Source organism: Oncorhynchus masou, chromosome 24, assembly GCF_036934945.1.
Source record: "Oncorhynchus masou masou isolate Uvic2021 chromosome 24, UVic_Omas_1.1, whole genome shotgun sequence".
Lineage (NCBI taxonomy): Eukaryota > Metazoa > Chordata > Actinopteri > Salmoniformes > Salmonidae > Oncorhynchus > Oncorhynchus masou.
Window position 1 is genome coordinate 2,977,432 of NC_088235.1, and position 16,382 is coordinate 2,993,813.

Below are 16,382 nucleotides of genomic sequence, written 5' to 3' on the forward strand. Positions count from 1 at the left end.
GACCTTAAAGTAACACCTCAGAGGAAGTAGCCACCACTATTTTGATGCAATTTCCTGTTCAAGAGATGAAATGCATATTTAGGTTCCACCTCAGAAGAATGATGAAGGCTACTTATCTACAGTACCAGTCAACAGTTTGGACACACCTCCTCATCCCAGGGTTTATCTTTATTTTTACCATCTTCTACATTGTAGAATAAGACAGAATAAGGCATCAAACTATGTTATAACACATATGGAATCATGTAGTAACCAAAAAAGTGTTAAAACTGCAGGATCAGTGTCCCGTCCACGGTGGAGCTAACGTAGGCTAATGTGATTAGACATGAGGTTGAGCTAACGTAGGCTAATGTGATTAGACATGAGGTGGAGCTAACGTAGGCTAATGTGATTAGACATGAGGTGGAGCTAACGTAGGCTAATGTGATTAGACATGAGGTTGAGCTAACGTAGGCTAATGTGATTAGACATGAGGTGGAGCTAACGTAGGCTAATGTGATTAGACATGAGGTGGAGCTAACGTAGGCTAATGTGATTAGACATGAGGTTGAGCTAACGTAGGCTAATGTGATTAGACATGAGGTTGAGCTAACGTTGGCTAATGTGATTAGATATGAGGTTGAGCTAACGTAGGCTAATGTGATTAGACATGAGGTGGAGCTAACGTAGGCTAATGTGATTAGACATGAGGTTGAGCTAACGTTGGCTAATGTGATTAGACATGAGGTGGAGCTAACGTAGGCTAATGTGATTAGACATGAGGTTGAGCTAACGTAGGCTAATGTGATTAGACATGAGGTTGAGCTAATGTAGGCTAATGTGATTAGACATGAGGTTGAGCTAACGTAGGCTAATGTGATTAGACATGAGGTGGAGCTAACGTAGGCTAATGTGATTAGACATGAGGTTGAGCTAACGTTGGCTAATGTGATTAGACATGAGGTTGAGCTAACGTTGGCTAATGTGATTAGCCATGAGGTTGAGCTAACGTAGGCTAATGTGATTAGACATGAGGTTGAGCTAACGTAGGCTAATGTGATTAGACATGAGGTGGAGCTAACGTAGGCTAATGTGATTAGCATGAGGTTGTAAGAAACAAGAACATTTCCCAGGACATAGACATATCTGATATCGGCAAAGCTTAAATTCTTGTTAATCTAACTGCACTTTCCAATTTCCAGTAGCTATTACAGTGAACAAATACCATGCTATTGTTTGAGGAGAGTGCACAGTTATGAACTTGAAAATGTATGAATAAACCAATTAGGCACATTTGGGCAGTCTTGATACAAAATTTTGAACAGAAATATAATGGTTCATTGGATCAGTCTAAACCTTTGCACATACACTGCTGCCATCTAGTGGCCAACATCTAAATTGTACCTGTGCTGGAAAAATACATTATGGCCTTTCTCTTGCATTTCAAAGATGATGATGATGATGCAAAAAAAACAGTTGTTTTTACTTATTTGTATTATCTTTTACCAGATCTAATGTGTTTCACAGATCTAATGTGTTTCACATTTCCACAAACTTCAAAGTGTTTCCTTTCAAATGGTTCCAAGAATATGCATATCCTCGCTTCAGGTCCTGAGCTACAGGCAGTTAGATGTGGGTATGTCATTTTAGGTCCTGAGCTACAGGCAGTCAGAATTGGGTATGTCATTTTAGGTCCTGAGCTACAGGCAGTCAGAATTGGGTATGTCATTTTAGGTCCTGAGCTACAGGCAGTTAGATTTGGGTATGTCATTTTAGGTCCTGAGCTACAGGCAGTTAGATTTGGGTATGTCATTTTAGGTCCTGAGCTACAGGCAGTCAGAATTGGGTGTGTCATTTTAGGTCCTGAGATACAGACAGTCAGAATTGGGTGTGTCATTTTAGGTCCTGAGATACAGACAGTTAGAATTGGGTATGTCATTTTAGGTCCTGAGCTACAGGCAGTTAGATTTGGGTGTGTCATTTTAGGTCCTAAGCTACAGGCAGTTAGATTTGGGTGTGTCATTTTAGGTCCTGAGCTACAGGCAGTTAAGATTTGGGTGTGTCATTTTAGGTCCTGAGCTACAGGCAGTTAGAATTGGGTATGTCATTTTAGGAGAAAATTGAAAAAAAAGGGGCGGATCCTTATTTAAACAAATCAAAATATAATTCAGATTCTTTAAAGCAGCCACCCTTTGCTTCGATGACAGCTTTGCGCACTCTTTCAACCATGTAAAATGTACTCTTTCAACCAGTAAAGAGTAAATATGAAGAAAACCCCTGGAATCAGTAGGTGTGTCCAAACTTCTGACTGGTATTGTATATTCACCAATTGGGTGTGGGAATTTCCACGTGGCGTTGATAAACATTAACATTTTGTTGTTCACTGACATCTGTCAGTGTAGCTAGCGCGCGAACCTTATCTGGCTACTTCATGTTGTCGGTTGTTAAAGAGGTTTTTGATACGACACCGTATCCAACAGATTATCCAGCAGGATCAATGGCTGGTTCTGGATGAGTCATAAGCATTGGATTAGAGAAAACTCCCCCCAGAGGGAATCCACTGGCCTGTCCTGTTATGTCCAATGTTTTGGCATCTTGCAGAAATTGAGGATGTAAATAGAAATAGTTAGAAATAATAACTATTAGACTGTTTGGCTCCATGGCTGTTTGGCTCCATGGCTGTTTGGCTCCATGGCTGTTTGGCTCCATGGCTGTTAGGCTGTTTGGCTCCATGGCTGTTTGGCTGTATGGCTCCATGGCTGTTAGGCTGTTTGGCTCCATGGCTGTTTGGCTCCATGGATGTTTGGCTCCATGGCTGTTAGGCTGTTTGGCTCCATGGCTGTTTGGCTCCATGGCTGTTTGGCTCCATGGCTGTTTGGCTCCATGGCTGTTTGGCTGTTTGGCTCCATGACTGTTTGGCTGTTAGGCTCCATGACTGTTTGGCTCTATGACTGTTTGGCTCCATGGCCATTTGGCTCCATGGCTGTTTGGCTCCATGGCTGTTTGGCTCCATGGCTGTTTGGCTCCATGGATGTTTGGCTCCATGGCTGTTAGGCTGTTTGGCTCCATGGCTGTTTGGCTCCATGGCTGTTTGGCTCCATGGCTGTTAGGCTGTTTGGCTCCATGGCTGTTTGGCTCCATGGCTGTTTGGCTCCATGGCTGTTTGGCTCCATGACTGTTTGGCTGTTAGGCTCCATGACTGTTTGGCTCTATGACTGTTTGGCTCCATGGCCATTTGGCTCCATGGCCATTTGGCTCCATGGCTGTTTGGCTCCATGGCTGTTTGGCTCCATGGCTGTTTGGCTGTTTGGCTCCATGGCTGTTTGGCTCCATGGCTGTTTGGCTGTTTGGCTCCATGGCTGTTTGGCTCCATGGCTGTTAGGCTTCATGGCTGTTTGGCTCCATGGCTGTTTGGCTCCATGGCTGTTTGGCTCCATGGCTGTTTGGCTCCATGACTGTTTGGCTGTTAGGCTCCATGACTGTTTGGCTCTATGACTGTTTGGCTCCATGGCCATTTGGCTCCATGGCCATTTGGCTCCATGGCTGTTTGGCTCCATGGCTGTTTGGCTCCATGGCTGTTTGGCTGTTTGGCTCCATGGCTGTTTGGCTCCATGGCTGTTTGGCTGTTTGGCTCCATGGCTGTTTGGCTCCATGGCTGTTAGGCTTCATGGCTGTTTGGCTCCATGGCTGTTTGGCTCCATGGCTGTTTGGCTCCATGGCTGTTTGGCTCCATGGCTGTTTGGCTCCATGGCTGTTAGGCTCCATGGCTGTATGGCTCCATGACTGTTTGGCTCCATGGCTGTTTGGCTCCATGGCTGTTAGGCTCCATGGTTGTTTGGCTCCATGGCTGTTTGGCTCCATGACCGTTTGGCTCCATGGCTGTTTGGCTCCATGGCCCCTATTTACATACAATAGGATCTCACCCAGCTTCTCTGCTCGAAACCCTAATTAAAGACAATAGGGTCTCACCCAGGTTCTCTGCTTGAACCCCTAATTAAATACAATAGGGTCTCACCCAGCTTCTCTGCCTGAACCCCTAATTAAAGACAATAGGATCTCACCCAGCTTCTCTGCTCAAACCCCTAATGAAATACAATAGGGTCTCACCCAGCTTCTCTGCTGGAACCCCTAATGAAATACAATAGGGTCTCACCCAGCTTCTCTGCTGGAACCCCTAATGAAATACAATAGGGTCTCACCCAGCTTCTCTGCTGGAACCCCTATTGAAATACAATAGGGTCTCACCCAGCTTCTCTGCTGGAACCCCTAATTAAAGACAATAGGGTCTCACCCAACTTCTCTGCTCGAACACATAATTAAAGACAATAGGGTCTCACCCAGCTTCTCTGCTCGAACCCCTAATTAAAGACAATAGGGTCTCACCCAGCTTCTCTAATCAAACCCCTAATTAAAGACAATAGGGTCTCACCCAGCTTCTCTGCTCAAACCCCTAATTAAAGACAATAGGGTCTCACCCAGCTTCTCTGCTCGAACACCTAATTAAAGACAATAGGGTCTCACCCAGCGTCTCTGCTGGAACCCCTAATTAAATACAATAGGGTCTCACCCAGCTTCTCTGCTGGAACCCCTAATTAAAGACAATAGGGTCTCACCCAGCTTCTCTGCCGGAACCCCTAATTAAAGACAATAGGGTCTCACCCAGCTTCTCTGCCTGAACCCCTAATTAAAGACAATAGGGTCTCACCCAGCTTCTCTGCCTGAACCCCTAATTAAATACAATAGGGTCTCACCCAGCTTCTCTGCCTGAACCCCTAATTAAAGACAATAGGGTCTCACCCAGCTTCTCTGCTGGAACTCCTAATTAAATACAATAGGGTCTCACCCAGCTTCTCTGCTCGAACCCCTAATTAAATACAATAGGGTCTCACCCAGCTTCTCTGCTCGAACCCCTAATTAAATACAATAGGGTCTCACCCAGCTTCTCTGCTCGAACCCCTAATTATATTTCTGTAATGGACATGAATGGCTTAACTGGTTGGATGATATATTTTTAATCCATTTCAACCAGCTGGGTAGCTGATCAGTTCCAAGACACCCTATCGTCCTCTTAATCATCATATTCACATTGAATTCATTTTGTAAAAGTAGTTTAACATGAAGATTGGTACGGTTACAATTTTTTGCTTATTGGGTTGAAATTAAATTATACCAGATGACTTTAGAAAAAAATGGCCGTTGACTGATCAGATCGAATGATAACGGATCAGATCAGATGATAACGGATCAGATCAGATGATAACGGATCAGATCAGATGATAACGGATCAGATCAGATGATAACGGATCAGATCAGATGATAACGGATCAGATCGAATGATAACGGATCAGATCGAATGATAACGGATCAGATCAGATGATAACGGATCAGATCAGATGATAACGGATCAGATCAGATGATAACGGATCAGATCAGATTATAACGGATCAGATCGAATGATAACGGATCAGATCCAGATCAGATGATAACAGATCAGATCAGATGATAACGGATCATATCGAATGATAACGGATCAGATCAGATGATAACAGATCAGATCAGATGATAACGGATCAGATCAGATGATAACGGATCAGATCAGATGATAACGGATCGGATCGAATGATAACGGATCAGATCGAATGATAACGGATCGGATCGAATGATAACGGATCATATCGATTGATGATGAAAATAGCATTGTGTTGAACACTGTTACGATGTTTAACAGTGAGAATCACAGAATGGTGAACTTACTAAATGACCTCGAGTTGACTGTGTGATTGACTTCCTCTTAATTAATCATCGTGTTCACATTGCATTTCATTTTGACGTTACCTTTCTACGTAGATGCTGTTGTTGGTACCGAGACTGTACAGGCTGTTGAGGATCCTATAACAGGCCACCTGGACATCATCCACTGTGAAGACAACAAGGGAAGCCTCCTTACACAGAGGACCTACAGTATGACCTTTACAGGACGGTGTAGTTGGACTACAATAAGACATTAGGGGTCAAACAGGCCTTGGCTTATTTATTGGTACTTTAAGACAGATATACATGAAGCCTTTTTAATTAACAATGACTAATGAGGACTGGTCTCGTGTGAGATACAGGGATGGTCTTTTTAATTAACAATGACTAATGAGGGCTGGTCTTGTGTGAGATACAGGGATGGCCTATTTAATTAACAATGACTAAAGAGGACTGGTCTTGTGTGAGATACAGGGATGGCCTATTTAATTAACAATGACTAATGAGGACTGGTCTTGTGTGAGATACGGGGATGGCCTTTTTAATTAACAATGACTAATGAGGACTGGTCTTGTGTGAGATACAGGGATGGCCTATTTAATTAACAATGACTAAAGAGGACTGGTCTTGTGTGAGATACAGGGATGGCCTTTTTAATTAACAATGACTAATGAGGACTGGTCTTGTGTGAGATACAGGGATGGTCTTTTTAATTAACAATGACTAATGAGGGCTGGTCTTGTGTGAGATACAGGGATGGCCTTTTTAATTAACAATGACTAATGAGGGCTGGTCTTGTGTGAGATACAGGGATGGCCTATTTAATTAACAATGACTAATGAGGGTTGGTCTTGTGTGAGATACAGGGATGGTCTTTTCAATTAACAATGACTAATGAGGGTTGGTCTTGTGTAAGATACAGGGATGGCCTTTTTAATTAACAATGACTATTGAGGACTGGTCTTGTGTGAGATACTGGGATGGCCTTTTTAATTAACAATGACTAATGAGGGTTGGTCTTGTGTGAGATACAGGGATGGTCTTTTTAATTAACAATGACTAATGAGGGTTGGTCTTGTGTAAGATACAGGGATGGTCTTTTTAATTAACAATGACTAATGAGGACTGGTCTTGTGTGAGCTACAGGGATGGCCTTTTTAATTAACAATGACTAATGAGGACTGGTCTTGTGTGAGCTACAGGGATGGCCTATTTAATTAACAATGACTAATGAGGACTGGTCTTGTGTGAGATACAGGGATGGCCTATTTAATTAACAATGACTAATGAGGGCTGGTCTTGTGTGAGACACAGGGATGGCCTATTTAATTAACAATGACTGAGGGCTGGTCTTGTGTGAGATACAGGGATGGCCTTTTTAATTAACAATGACTAATGAGGACTGGTCTTGTGTGAGATACAGGGATGGTCTTTTTAATTAACAATGACTAATGAGGGCTGGTCTTGTGTGAGATACAGGGATGGCCTTTTTAATTAACAATGACTAATGAGGGCTGGTCTTGTGTGAGATACAGGGATGGTCTTTTCAATTAACAATGACTAATGAGGGTTGGTCTTGTGTAAGATACAGGGATGGCCTTTTTAATTAACAATGACTATTGAGGACTGGTCTTGTGTGAGATACTGGGATGGCCTTTTTAATTAACAATGACTAATGAGGGTTGGTCTTGTGTGAGATACAGGGATGGTCTTTTTAATTAACAATGACTAATGAGGGTTGGTCTTGTGTAAGATACAGGGATGGCCTTTTTAATTAACAATGACTAATGAGGACTGGTCTTGTGTGAGCTACAGGGATGGCCTATTTAATTAACAATGACTAATGAGGACTGGTCTTGTGTGAGATACAGGGATGGCCTATTTAATTAACAATGACTAATGAGGGCTGGTCTTGTGTGAGACACAGGGATGGCCTATTTAATTAACAATGACTGAGGGCTGGTCTTGTGTGAGATACAGGGATGGCCTTTTTAATTAACAATGACTAATGAGGGCTGGTCTTGTGTGAGATACAGGGATGGCCTTTTTAATTAACAATGACTAATGACGGCTGGTCTTGTGTGAGCTACAGGGATGGCCTATTTAATTAACAATGACTGAGGGCTGGTCTTGTGTGAGATACAGGGATGGCCTTTTTAATTAACAATGACTAATGAGGACTGGTCTTGTGTGAGATACAGGGATGGTCTTTTTAATTAACAATGACTAATGAGGGCTGGTCTTGTGTGAGATACAGGGATGGCCTTTTTAATTAACAATGACTAATGAGGGCTGGTCTTGTGTGAGCTACAGGGATGGCCTATTTAATTAACAATGACTGAGGGCTGGTCTTGTGTGAGCTACAGGGATGGCCTATTTAATTAACAATGACTAATGAGGGCTTGTCTCATGTTTGAGCAACAGCTAAGTGCAGTTTCATCATTGGCCAATAGGTGGTGCTACAAGCTCTCATCAGGCTTTGATGGAATTGCCCCTATATCAGGTTTTGTTCAGGGAAAAAACAAATGATCCAAATGTGAATTGATCTACTGGTATGCATACATATGAGGTCTTCCCCAAAGAGGTTCTGCCCGATGTGTTCGAACAGGGAGGAGAGGACAGGGAGCAGGGCTACGCTGGTGTAGTTAATGATCTGGGTGACTCCTTTGGGCTGGGAGTGACTGTGAGTGAACTGGCCCTGTTTCAGGTTCTCTAAAGTCTTCTCCAAGTCCTCTGCTGCGTTGTCGAAGAACGCCCTCAACGCCGCCTTCACCGTCTCCAGACCCGTCTTCATCACCGTCCTGGAGAACAGACACGGATTATATTACCATCAGTTGGTAGAGAACGGTGCTGGTACTGCCAGGATTGTGGGTTCGATTCCCGGGGCCACCCATTCTTAAAATGTATACACATACACACACACACACGAGGTGGTTCAGGATAAAATAGTCTGCTTCATGGAACAGATTATTATGAATGGAGATACCAAAGCAACCATTAACTCACAATCACACCAAGCTTTCTCAAATGCACAGGTTGTGGGGATGCAGACAACATGTTGAGAAATGGCTGGATTCTAAATCCAGAGGGTAATGGTGAAACTACATGTTGAGAGATGGCTGGATTCTAAGTCCAGTGGGTAATGGTGAAACTACATGTTGAGAGATGGCTGGATTCAAAGTCCAGTGGGTAATGGTGAAACTACATGTTGAGAGATGGCTGGATTCTAAGTCCAGTGGGTAATGGTGAAACTACATGTTGAGAAATGGCTGGATTCTAAATCCAGAGGGTAATGGTGAAACTACATGTTGAGAGATGGCTGGATTCTAAATCCAGAGGGTAATGGTGAAACTACATGTTGAGAGATGGCTGGATTCTAAGTCCAGTGGGTAATGGTGAAACTACATGTTGAGAAATGGCTGGATTCTAAATCCAGAGGGTAATGGTGAAACTACATGTTGAGAGATGGCTGGATTCTAAATCCAGAGGGTAATGGTGAAACTACATGTTGAGAGATGGCGGGATTCTAAGTCCAGAGGGTAATGGTGAAACTACATGTTGAGAGATGGCTGTATTCTAAGTCCAGTGGGTAATGGTGAAACTACATGTTGAGAGATGGCTGGATTCTAAATCCAGTGGGTAATGGTGAAACTACATGTTGAGAGATGGCTGGATTCTAAGTCCAGTGGGTAATGGTGAAACTACATGTTGAGAGATGGCTGGATTCTAAGTCCAGTGGGTAATGGTGAAACTACATGTCGAGAGATGTCTGGATTCTAAATCCAGAGGGTAATGGTGAAACTAACATGTTGAGAAATGGCTGGATTATAAATCCAGTGAGTAATGGTGAAACTACATGTTGAGAGATGGCTGGATTCTAAATCGAGAGGGTAATGGTGAAACTACATGTTGAGAGATGGCTGGATTCTCACAGTATCAGGGCTGGATTCTAAATCCAGAGGGTAATGGTGAAACTAACATGTTGAGAGATGGCTGGATTCTAAATCCAGTGGGTAATGGTGAAACTACATGTTGAGAGATGGCTGGATTCTAAATCCAGAGGGTAATGGTGAAACTAACATGTTGAGAGATGGCTGGATTCTAAATCCAGAGGGTAATGGTGAAACTAACATGTTGAGAGATGGCTGGATTCTCACAGTATCGGGCTGGATTCTAAATCGAGAGGGTAATGGTGAAACTAACATGTTGAGAGATGGCTGGATTCTAAGTCCAGTGGGTAATGGTGAAACTACATGTCGAGAGATGTCTGGATTCTAAATCCAGAGGGTAATGGTGAAACTAACATGTTGAGAAATGGCTGGATTATAAATCCAGTGAGTAATGGTGAAACTACATGTTGAGAGATGGCTGGATTCTAAATCGAGAGGGTAATGGTGAAACTACATGTTGAGAGATGGCTGGATTCTCACAGTATCAGGGTTGGATTCTAAATCCAGAGGGTAATGGTGAAACTAACATGTTGAGAGATGGCTGGATTCTAAATCCAGTGGGTAATGGTGAAACTACATGTTGAGAGATGGCTGGATTCTAAATCCAGAGGGTAATGGTGAAACTAACATGTTGAGAGATGGCTGGATTCTAAATCCAGAGGGTAATGGTGAAACTAACATGTTGAGAGATGGCTGGATTCTCACAGTATCGGGCTGGATTCTAAATCGAGAGGGTAATGGTGAAACTAACATGTTGAGAGATGGCTGGATTCTAAATCCAGAGGGTAATGGTGAAACTAACATGTTGAGAGATGGCTGGATTCTAAATCCAGAGGGTAATGGTGAAACTACATGTTGAGAGATGGCTGGATTCTAAATCCAGAGGGTAATGGTGAAACTAACATGTTGAGAGATGGCTAGATTCTCACAGTATCGGGGCTGGATTCTAAACCCAGTGGGTAATGGTGAAACTAACATGTTGAGAGATGGCTGGATTCTCACAGTATCAGGGCTGGATTCTAAACCCAGAGGGTAATGGGGAAACAACATGTTGAGAGATGGCTGGATTGTAAATCTAGTGGGTAATGGTGAAACTAACATGTTGAGAGATGGCTGGATTCTCACATTATCGGGGCTGGATTCTAAACCCAGTGGGTAATGGTGAAACTAACATGTTGAGAGATGGCTGGATTCTCACAGTATCAGGGCTGGATTCTAAACCCAGAGGGTAATGGTGAAACAACATGTTGAGAGATGGCTGGATTGTAAATCTAGTGGGTAATGGTGAAACTACATGATGAGAGATGGCTGGATTCTAAATCGAGAGGGTAATGGTGAAACAACATGTTGAGAGATGGCTGGATTCTAAATCCAGTGGGTAATGGTGAAACTACATGATGAGAGATGGCTGGATTCTATATCTAGAGGGTAATGGTGAAACTAACATGTTGAGAGATGGCTGGATTCTCACAGTATCGGGCTGGATTCTATATCTAGAGGGTAATGGTGAAACTAACATGTTGAGAGATGGCTGGATTCTCACAGTAGCGGGGCTGGATTCTAAATCCAGAGGGTAATGGTGAAACTGACATGTTGAGAGATGGCTGGATTCTCACAGTATCGGGGCTGGATTCTATATCGAGAGGGTAATGGTGAAACTACATGTTGAGAGATGGCTGGATTCTCACAGTATCGGGGCTGGATTCTAAACCCAGAGGGTAATGGTGAAACTACATGTTGAGAGATGGCTGGATTCTAAACCTAGTGGGTAATGGTGAAACTAACATGTTGAGAAAAACAACTTTTACCGCATCAGCTAATGGGGATCCAAACACACTCAATATGACTTCCATATGAATAGGGTTAATGTGGTCACTCACCTGGCGTCCAGTGTCTGGCCCAGTATGTGAAGACAGTTGACTATGGAGGTAGCATGGCTTCCTGTGTGGAGACATGAGGCAGTGTTACAGCATGAGTCGTCCTGTAGCAACACAGCATATAGACAAGCTGAGACAAGCATGGAGACAGAACCACAGCATATAGACGAGCTGAGACAAGCATGGAGACAGAACCACAGCATATAGACGAGCTGAGACAAGCATGGAGACAGAACCACAGCATATAGACGAGCTGAGACAAGCATGGATACGGAACCACAGCATATAGACGAGCTGAGACAAGCAAGGAGACAGAATCACAGCATATAGACGAGCTGAGACAAGCATGGATACGGAACCACAGCATATAGACGAGCTGAGACAAGCATGGAGACAGAACCACAGCATATAGACGAGCTGAGACAAGCATGGATACGGAACCACAGCATATAGACGAGCTGAGACAAGCATGGAGACAGAACCACAGCATATAGACGAGCTGAGACAAGCATGGATACGGAACCACAGCATATAGACAAGCTGAGACATGCATGGAGACAGAACCACAGAGTCCAGTGTAGAGCTGAGACATGCATGGAGACAGAACCACAGAACCACAGAGTCCAGTGTAGAGCTGAGACATGCATGGAGACAGAACCACAGAGTCCAGTGTAGAGCTGAGACATGCATGGAGACAGAACCACAGAGTCCAGTGTAGAGCTGAGACATGCATGGAGACAGAACCACCGAGTCCAGTGTAGAGCTGAGACATGCATGGAGACAGAACCACAGAGTCCAGTGTAGAGCTGAGACATGCATGGATACAGAACCACAGAGTCCAGTGTAGAGCTGAGACATGCATGGAGACAGAACCACATAGTCCAGTGTAGAGCTGAGACATGCATGGAGACAGAACCACAGAGTCCAGTGTACTGATACTACTGAAGACCACACTCATGTCGGTTTAGATGGACAGATCACACACTTCCAATATAAAACACCAGTATCCTGAACCTAAGGCAGGGCTTTTCAAACCCGGCTTTCAAATATGACAAACAGCACAGGAACTACACTTTACTCCATGCATAGCCAGAGCATTATGTCTAATCGGCTTAGAACGTTTGCATGCTTCACAGGCATCTGCATTATTTTAAGTGCCTATAGGGAGGAGCTGGGACCAGGGGTAGGATCTGGGACCAGGGGTAGGAGCTGGGACCAGGGGTAGGAGCTGGGACCAGGGGTAGGAGCTGGGACCAGGGGTAGGAGCTGGGACCAGGGGTAGGAGCTGGAACCAGGGGTAGGAGCTGGGACCAGGGGTAGGAGCTGGGACCAGGGGTAGGAGCTGGGACCAGGGGTAGGAGCTGGGACCAGGGGTAGAAGCTGGGACCAGGGGTAGGAGCTGGAACCAGGGGTAGGAGCTGGGGACCAGGGGTAGGAGCTGGGGCCAGGGGTAGGAGCTGGAACCAGGGGTAGGAGCTGGGACCAGGGGTAGGAGCTGGGACCAGGGGTAGGAGCTGGGACCAGGGGTAGAAGCTGGGACCAGGGGTAGGAGCTGGAACCAGGGGTAGGAGCTGGGGCCAGGGGTAGGAGCTGGGACCAGGGGTAGGAGCTGGGGCCAGGGGTAGGAGCTGGGACCAGGGGTAGGAGCTGGGAACAGGGGTAGGAGCTGGGACCAGGGGTAGGAGCTGGGGACCAGGGGTAGGAGCTGGGGACCAGGGGTAGGAGCTGGGGACCAGGGGTAGGAGCTGGGACCAGGGGTAGAAGCTGGGACCAGGGGTAGGAGCTGGGACCAGGGGTAGGAGCTGGAACCAGGGGTAGGAGCTGGGACCAGGGGTAGGAGCTGGGACCAGGGGTAGGAGCTGGGACCAGGGGTAGGAGCTGGGACCAGGGGTAGGAGCTGGGGCCAGGGGTAGGAGCTGGGACCAGGGGTAGGAGCTGGGGCCAGGGGTAGGAGCTGGGACCAGGGGTAGGAGCTGGGACCAGGGGTAGGAGCTGGGAACAGGGGTAGGAGCTGGGAACAGGGGTAGGAGCTGGGACCAGGGGTAGGAGCTGGAACCAGGGGTTGGAGCTGGGACCGGGGTAGGAGCTGGGACCAGGGGTAGGAGCTGGGACCAGGGGTTGGAGCTGGAACCAGGGGTAGGAGCTGGGACCAGGGGTAGGAGCTGGGACCAGGGGTAGGAGCTGGAACCAGGGGTAGGAGCTGGGACCAGGGGTAGGAGCTGGGACCAGGGGTAGGAGCTGGGACCAGGGGTTGGAGCTGGGACCAGGGGTAGGAGCTGGGACCAGGGGTAGGAGCTGGGACCAGGGGTTGGAGCTGGAACCAGGGGTAGGAGCTGGGACCAGGGGTAGGAGCCGGGACCAGGGGTAGGAGCCGGGACCAGGGGTAGGAGCCGGGACCAGGGGTAGGAGCCGGGACCAGGGGTAGAAGCCGGGACCAGGGGTAGGAGCCGGGACCAGGGGTAGGAGCCGGAACCAGGGGTAGGAGCTGGGGACCAGGGGTAGGAGCCGGGGCCAGGGGTAGGCGCTGGAACCAGGGGTAGGAGCTGGGACCAGGGGTAGGAGCTGGGACCAGGGGTAGAAGCTGGGACCAGGGGTAGGAGCTGGAACCAGGGGTAGGAGCTGGGACCAGGGGTAGGAGCTGGGACCAGGGGTAGAAGCTGGGACCAGGGGTTGGAGCTGGGACCGGGGTAGGAGCTGGGACCAGGGGTAGGAGCTGGGACCAGGGGTTGGAGCTGGAACCAGGGGTAGGAGCTGGGACCAGGGGTAGGAGCTGGGACCAGGGGTAGGAGACGGGACCAGGGGTAGGAGCCGGGACCAGGGGTAGGAGCCGGGACCAGGGGTAGGAGCCGGGACCAGGGGTAGGAGCCGGGACCAGGGGTAGGAGTTGGGGACCAGGGGTAGGAGTTGGGGACCAGGGGCAGGAGCTGGGGGCCAGGGGTAGGAGCTGGGGGCCAGGGGTAGGAGCTGGGACCAGGGGTAGGAGCTGGGACCAGGGGTTGGAGCTGGGACCAGGGGTAGGAGCTGGGACCAGGGGTAGGAGCTGGGACCAGGGGTTGGAGCTGGAACCAGGGGTAGGAGCTGGGACCAGGGGTAGGAGCTGGGACCAGGGGTAGGAGCCGGGACCAGGGGTAGGAGCCGGGACCAGGGGTAGGAGCCGGGACCAGGGGTAGGAGCCGGGACCAGGGGTAGGAGCCGGAACCAGGGGTAGGAGCTGGGGACCAGGGGTAGGAGCTGGGGCCAGGGGTAGGCGCTGGAACCAGGGGTAGGAGCTGGGACCAGGGGTAGGAGCTGGGACCAGGGGTAGGAGCTGGGACCAGGGGTAGAAGCTGGGACCAGGGGTAGGAGCTGGAACCAGGGGTAGGAGCTGGGACCAGGGGTAGGAGCTGGGACCAGGGGTAGGAGCTGGGACCAGGGGTTGGAGCTGGGACCGGGGTAGGAGCTGGGACCAGGGGTAGGAGCTGGGACCAGGGGTTGGAGCTGGAACCAGGGGTAGGAGCTGGGACCAGGGGTAGGAGCTGGGACCAGGGGTAGGAGCCGGGACCAGGGGTAGGAGCCGGGACCAGGGGTAGGAGTTGGGGACCAGGGGCAGGAGCTGGGGGCCAGGGGTAGGAGCTGGGGGCCAGGGGTAGGAGCTGGGACCAGGGGTAGAAGCTGGGACCAGGGGTAGGAGCTGGGACCAGGGGTAGGAGCTGGGAACCAGGGGTAGGAGCTGGGACCAGGGGTAGGAGCTGGGACCAGGGGTAGGAGCTGGGGCCAGGGGTAGGAGCTGGGACCAGGGGTAGGAGCTGGGGCCAGGGGTAGGAGCTGGGACCAGGGGTAGGAGCTGGGAACAGGGGTAGGAGCTGGGACCAGGGGTAGGAGCTGGGGACCAGGGGTAGGAGCTGGGGACCAGGGGTAGGAGCTGGGGACCAGGGGTAGGAGCTGGGACCAGGGGTAGAAGCTGGGACCAGGGGTAGGAGCTGGGACCAGGGGTAGGAGCTGGAACCAGGGGTAGGAGCTGGGACCAGGGGTAGGAGCTGGGACCAGGGGTAGGAGCTGGGGCCAGGGGTAGGAGCTGGGGCCAGGGGTAGGAGCTGGGGCCAGGGGTAGGAGCTGGGACCAGGGGTAGGAGCTGGGACCAGGGGTAGGAGCTGGGAACAGGGGTAGGAGCTGGGACCAGGGGTAGGAGCTGGGAACAGGGGTAGGAGCTGGGAACAGGGGTTGGGGATGGAGACAGGGGTATTAGACACAGCATTAAACTAAATATGTCCCAAATGGCACCCTTTATAGTGCATAGGGATCTGGTCAAAAGTAGTGCACTACAAAGGGAATAGGGATTTGGTCAAAAGTAGTGCACTACATAGGGAATAGGGCTCTTATCAAAAGTAGTGCACTACATTGGGAATATGGATTTGGTCAAAAGTAGTGCACTACATAGGAAATAGGGTTCTGGTCAAAAGTAGTGCACTACATAGGGAATATGGATTTGGTCAAAAGTAGTGCACTACATAGGGAATAGGGAGTCATTTGGGACACATTCCAAATGTCCACACTATCCTTAGAAGCACACTCTTCACATCCTTCTTACCAAACAACGATATCCTATGTCTGACAAGAAGGCCCAGTTTGCAGAACAGACTGAAGAGAAGATGAAGACAACGGAAGAGGAAAGAGGGGAAACAAAGACAGAGATAATCAAGTGACGCAACTTGAAGACGAAGAAGAATAGTCTGCTTTATCACTCAGAATCACTCAGATTTACACATCTACAGAGCTTACAGTCCAGGGTTTCAGAACAACACTGTGTCAAGACTAGAGCTACAGTCCAGGGTTTCAAAACAACACT

The 16,382-nt window shown here is 48.1% G+C and overlaps 1 pseudogene; it reads right to left on the bottom strand.

Annotated features, from left to right (window-relative positions):
* The window catches only part of LOC135513362 (ryanodine receptor 2-like), a 358,078-nt pseudogene that overhangs the window by 119,887 nt on the left and 221,809 nt on the right, over nt 1-16,382 (bottom strand).